Here is a 6,925-nt window from a genome sequence, read left to right as displayed (position 1 = left end):
TTTGTTGTTTGTCGAGTAACTTTTAGTTATGTATATGTATGCTCTTATGATATTATGTTGGCCGCTTTAATCTTTGGTTATACTTCCCTTTTGGGTGTTTAGGGACATACAATTGGACCAGATAAACTGATTTGTTTTTACTCTTGAGGTCATTAGAGGATTTGTTCCTCAGGGGTCCCATGGGGTTGGGAGGAGCCCCTGGCTCCTTTCTTTTACCAGCTCCATCCATGTGAGGATAAGTCAAAGGTCCTGCTCGACCATTGTTGGCTCCTCTTATTTTTTAAATTTATAATATAAGCTTATAATTAGAGCTTTAAACATGCCCAGTAACAGTTTTCAGAGCAAAGACACAGCTCCTTCAAAATTGGCTGTAAAATTTCTAAGTTTGCTGTTGAATCAATAAAATTATACAATATTGAGCTCAGTATAAGCCCTGTAAGACATAAAATTGAATGAGTTTTAACCCTCAAAAAGATCTCCATTTCATTCTAAAATATAATGTTTCTTACAGAAAGACTCATTGTTTTTGCTACTTACACTGAGATATTGGGGCATGCATCTCTAATCTGTATGTATCTGATTATTACTAGTTATAATCGCTTGCACTTGGATCCTTGGCACCTGTGTATATCTATAAAATCACCGGGTAGATTTCAGTGGTAATGTTCCTCACCTCTACTAATTAACATGATGTAAACTTTTATGCTTCCTCCTCAAATATACTACATTTTTTAAATTTGTTGATTGTTTTTGGTGTGTGTATATCACACAGAACATCCCAAACCATCTTATTCAACTATACATCCACTTCCCAGATGGCACCCTCCCGTAGCCTCCTTCCCCCCACTAGAGCCCTTATACTCTTTTATCCCTGCTCTTGTCTGCTGTGTTGTCAGTATCCCCAGCTGTTCCCCACTACTTGTCCATCTGGTGAATCTAGTCAGCCTATCTAGAGCCTATCTATCAGCTCTTCCTCATCAAGGACCAATCAGTTGTTGATATTCCTTTAGTTAAGATTGGGGTCTGCTGTTTATTTTCCCAGTTCTGTGCTGGGTTACTATCTGGGAGTCCGTCGGGCCACCCTGGCCAACAATTCAAAAGAAGGTATCTCCTATCTGACATTGTTGCTTGTTATGTAGCCTTTAGCTATACATATGGACTCTTAAAATATTACATTGGCCCCTTTAATCTTTGGCTATACTTTTGTTTTGGGTGTTTAAGGCCCTGCTGTTGGCCCAAATAAGCCAATCTATTTTTACTCTTAAGGTCTTTTGAGGATATCTTCCTCAGGGGTCACACAGGCTTGGGAGGAGCCCCTGGCTCCTTTCTTTTACCACTTCTGCCTATGTGAACATAAGTCAAAGGTCCTGCTCGACCACGACTGGCTTCGCTTGGAAGCATGGAGGAAATGATTTCTCTGTGTTGACCCTCCTCTTTGTAGACTGGACACTGTTTCAAGCCCATCCCATGGGGTCTCCTCAGCCTCTTTGATCAAGAAGACAGATGACTCAACACAATTACAGGACATTTTGGGAGATGTTCATAGTCCCTTGGAACTAGTTGACCTAGGAAGCCAAGGAGCTTCCTGTCCCTCTGACCAAATTAGTATAGGCCTCCAAGTATGTCTGTTAAACATCCAAGAAGGTTAGATCCACCAGTCTTGTATATTTAATTACTGTGTGCCATGTAGATAAATCTTTGGCAAAGACAAATTGTTCCCAGATAAACCTTACCTAGACATATATTTCTTGATCTGCTATGTATAATTCATCAGTAGGTTGTTGGACTAATATGGTTCCCATTGATTTTTAAAACTAGCTAGGCATTATTTATCTCTGACATTGTCTAACCTCTCCATCATCATTTCCCCAATAAAGGTGGCCCCATTTTCCACCGTTTTCCTTTAATAATACCCAATTTCTATGGTCCTACCTCTCTTGAGCTCCTTCTTTCCCTTTATCCCCTAGGTTCCTGTATAACCTTCCCTCCTCGCTCCCTTAAACTAACACAATTTTAATCCATATCTCCCTTATTAACACCTGTTTCCTGCTGTTCTTCTCCTTCAGGTTCTTTCTTTTCCTTTACATCCCAGGTTCCTTTCCATTATCCTGGTTCCTGTAGTTATCTCTGGATACATACGCACTTATCAGGATTTGGTTCTAGGAGCCACATATGAGGGAGAACATAAGTTGATTTTTTTTTCTGAGTCTGTGTTAGTTCACTTAGTATAACAGTTTCTAGTTCCATCCATTTGCCTGCAAATTTCATGATTTCATATTTCCATACTGCTGAGTAAAACTCCATCATATAAATGAACCACATTTTCATTATCCACTCATCAATGGTGCGCCACTTAGGTTGCTTCCATGTCTTAGCTATTGTGAAAATAGACGCAACAAACATGGATGTACGAGTGTCTCTGCAATAGGATGAGTTCTTTGGGTATATGCCAAGGAGTGGTATAACTGGGTCAAATGGTAGGTTCATTTGTAGTTTTTTAAGAGTTCTCCACACTGCTGTCCATAGGGGTTGAACAATTTGTACCCCCACCAGCAGTGGATGTGTGTTTCCCTTTCTTCACATCCTCTCCAACATTTGGTATCATTTGTTCTCTTGATCTTAGCCTGTCTGACTGGGGTAAGATGAAATCTTAAAGTGGTTTTAATTTGCATTTCCCTAATTATTAGTGATGTTGAACATCTTTTAAGATTTTTCATAGCCATCTTTACTTCTTCTTTTGAGAACTCTCTTTTCAGCTCCTTAACCCAACTTTTAATTGGGTTATTTCTTGTCTTGATTCTCTGTTTTTTGAGTTCATTAAATATCATGGACATTAAACTTCTGTCACATGTGTAGCTGGTGAAGATTTTCTCCCATTCTATGGGTTTTCTGATCACTTCCCTGGTTACCTCCTTTGTTGTACAGAAGCTTTTTAGTTTAATGAGGTCCCATTTGGTAATTCTTCCCCTTGTTTCCTGAGCAGTTGATGTCTGGTTTAGAAAATCCTTTCCTACACCTATATTTGTAGGTTTGGGCCAACCTTTTCCTCTAATAGCTTCAGAGTTTCAGGATTTACATTGAGGTCTTTGATCCATTTGGAATTGACTTTTGTGCAAGGTGAAAGATAGGGGTTTAGTTTCATTCTTCTACAGTTAGAGATCCAGTTTTGCCAGCACCATTTGCTGAACATGCTGTCTTTCCTCCTGTGAAAGTTCTTGGAACTTTTGTCAAATATCAGGTGGCTGAAATTGTATGTACTCATATTTGGGCCTTCAATTTTGTTCCATTGATCTATGGGCCTATTTTTGTGCCAGTACCATATTACTTTTAATACTATAGCTCTGTAATACTGCTTAAAATCTGGTAGAGTAATCCCCCTGGTATTGCTCTTAGTGTTCAGGATTGCTTTGGCTATCCGAGGTCTTTTGTGCGTCCATATGAATCTTAGGATGTTTTTTTCCAATTCTGTGAAAAATGTCATGGGGATTTTGATTGGCATTGCATTGAATTTATAAATGGCTTTTGGTAGGACGGTCATTTTCACAATATTAATTCTTCCAATCCCTTAGCATGGGAGGTCCTTCCATCTTCTGTTGTCTTCCTCAATCTCTTTCTTTAAAGATTTAAAAATTTCATTGTAGAGGTCTTTAATACCTCTGGTCGGATTTATTCCAAGATTTTTTTTTTTTTTTTTGCAGATAATTAGACTTTTGTAGGTTAATTTTGTAACCAGCCACTTTACTGAATATGTTAATAATTTCTAGAAGTTTGCGTGTGGAATTTTTGGCATCTCTTAGATATAATATCATATCATCTGCAAAAAGGGATAATTTGATCTCTTCTTTTCCAACTATTACTTCTTTAATTTCCTGCTCTTCTCTTAATGCTCTTGCAAGTGTTTCAAGCACTATGATAAAGAGAAGTGGAGATAGTGGACAACCTTGTCTGGTTCCTGATTTCAATGGGAATGCTTCCAGTTTTTCTCCATTTAGAATGATGTTGGTTGTGGGTTTGTTATATATGGCTTTAATTATGTTGAGGTATGTTCCCTCCAGTCCAATTCTCTCTAGGGCTTTGAACATAAATGCATGCTGAATTTTGTCAAAGGCCTTCTCTGCATCTATTTAGATGGCCATGTGGTTCTTGTATTTGAGCCTATTTATATGATTTATGACATTTATTGACTTATGTATATTGAACCATGCCTGCATCTCTGGGATAAAGCCAACCTGATTGCAGTGGATGATTTTTTCTATGTGTGTCTGTATGCAGTTTGCAAGTACCTCACTGACAATTTTTGCATCTATGTTCATTGAGGATATGGGTCTATAGTTTTCTTTTTTGGTTGTATCTTTATCTGGCTCTGGCATTTGAGTGATGCTGGCTTCATAGAAGGAATTTGGAAGTTCTCCCTCCATTTCTATCTTTCTGAATAAAATAAGTATTATATTATTGAATAAAGTAAGTATTATCTTCTTTAAATGTCTGATAGAATTCTGCTGTAAATCCACCTGGTCCTGGGCCTTTTTTAGTCAGGAGGTTATGTATTACTGTTTCAATATCTTTTTGTCTTATGGGTCTGTTTAAGCTGTTAATCTCTTCTTGGTTTAGTTTTGGTAGTTCTCATGCTTTTGGATATCCATCCATTTCTTTTAGGTTTTCATATTTAGTAGCACATAAGTTTTAAAAGTATTCCCTTATAAGGTCCTGTATCTTTCTGATGTCTGTTGTGATGTTTCCCCTTTCACCTCTGATTTTGTTGATTTGGAGGTGCTCTTTCTTTCTTTTGGTTAACTGGGCTAGCAGCAGTCTTATCTATCTTGTTTAGCTTTGCAAAACACCAGCTCTTAGATTCATTGATTCTTTGTATTGTTTTCTTTGTTTCTATTTCATTAATTTATGCTCTGATTTTTGTGATTTCTTCTCTTCTGCTGGGTTTGGGTTTCATTTATTCTTGCTTTTCAAGTGTCTTGAGTTGCAATGTTAAGTCATTTATTTGCGTTCTTTACGATGTAGGCACTTAGAGGTATAAACTTCCCTCTAAGGACCACTTTCAGCATGTCCCAGAGATTTTGGTATGTTGTATTGTCCTTTTCATTTAGTTCCAGGAATACTTTTATTTCTTTCTTAATTTCTCTTTTGACCCATTCATCATTCAGGAGCATGTTATTTAATCTCCATTTTATCTTAGTACCATTCGCTTGGTATATTTTTTTCCATCCTTTCACCTTAAGATAGTACCTGTCTTGAAAGTGAGATGAGTTTCCTGCAGACAACAAAAAGATGGGTTTTGTTTCTTAATCCATTCACCTAGTCTGTGTCTTTTGACTGGGGAGTTCAGTCCATTAATGTTTAAAGTTATTAATGAAAGATGTGTATTGAATCCTGTCATTTTTATTTCTATTTACATTCTTCATATAGCTGTACTTTTCCATAGTTATACCTTCATTGACTTTCTTTCCACAACCCCTTGGGTATAGCCATTTTGAATTCCTTCAGCCTATTTATGTCACGGAAGGTTTTTCTTTTACCTTTGATTATAATAGACATTTTGGCTGGGTATAATAATCTGGGTTGGCATCTGTGGTCATTTAACACTGGGAATACTTTGGTTCAGGCTCTTCTGGCTTTCATAGTTTGCACTGAAAAGTCACCTGTAATACTAATGTGTTTTCCTTTATATATGACCTGTTGTTTCTCTTTTGCAGCTTTTAGTATTGTCTCTTTGTTCTGTATGCTTAGTGTTTTTACTATGATGTGCCATGGAGAGTTTCTTTTCTGGTCCTCTCTGTTTGGTGTTCTACATTGTTCTTGTATTTGTATGAGCATGTCTTTGTTTAATTTTGGGAAATTTTCTATGATTCTGTTGAAGATCTGGTCCATGCCATTATCTTGGGATTCTTCTCCTTCCTGTATGCCTATGATTCATAAGTTTGGTCTTTTTATGGTGTCACACAATTCCTGCATATTCCATTCTTGGCGTTTTCTTAAATTTTTTATAAACTTTGCTTGAGTGGTCTAGTTTTTCCACTTTATCTTCCAGTCTTGATATTCTGTTTTCTATTTCATTCATCCTGTTGGTGAGGCTTTCTCCTGTCATTTCTAATTGGCTTACTGAGTGTTTCACTTACTTCTTCATTTCAGCCTGAATAGTCTTCAATATTTCTAGCTCTTTTCTGAATTCATTCTGAAGTTATCCCTATCTTCCTTCAGTTCTTAGATTTCTTTGTTTGTGTGTCCTTTAAATTCACTGAACCCTTTTATCTTGTTTTTAATTGTTCTTTTGAGTTCCATGTTCTGCATTATCTCTAGGGGATTTTCATTGTACTCCTCTAGAAGACTATTGGTATTTGGTGCAGATATGTTATTTTGTTTTTTCATGTTTTATTTTTTCTCTGTGATTTTGACATGTGAATTTCTTTTGTAGTTTCTGATTCTTGTGTGTGACTCAAGCCTTCAAGTTTGGGTCTGCTTTTTATCTTGTTTTTAATTGTTCTTTTGAGTTCCATGTTCTGCATTATCTCTAGGGGATTTTCATTGTACTCCTCTAGAAGACTATTGGTATTTGGTGCAGATATGTTATTTTGTTTTTTCATGTTTTATTTTTTCTCTGTGATTTTGACATGTGAATTTCTTTTGTAGTTTCTGATTCTTGTGTGTGACTCAAGCCTTCAAGTTTAGGTCTACTTGTTTTTGTGAACTTTATGTGTCTTTGTAGTTTACTATTGGGGCATGAAAAGCTGGTTAGTCTAAGCTTCCATTTCTCTCTTTCAATTTTATAGTGGAGTGGCCAGATTGATTTTGTCTTCAGGAGTTCCCACAGAGGCCCAATTGAGATGAAGGTCAGATGATTTCAGGCTTTCTCCTAAGGCCTGGATCCCTCCAGGAAAGATTTTGGCCTCAGGAATTTGGGGGTTGGACTGGC

This window comes from Nannospalax galili, unplaced genomic scaffold, assembly GCF_000622305.1.
Source record: "Nannospalax galili isolate Female #2095 unplaced genomic scaffold, S.galili_v1.0 scaffold280, whole genome shotgun sequence".
Taxonomy (NCBI): Eukaryota; Metazoa; Chordata; class Mammalia; order Rodentia; family Spalacidae; genus Nannospalax; species Nannospalax galili.
Note: the sequence above shows the minus strand (reverse complement) of the source record.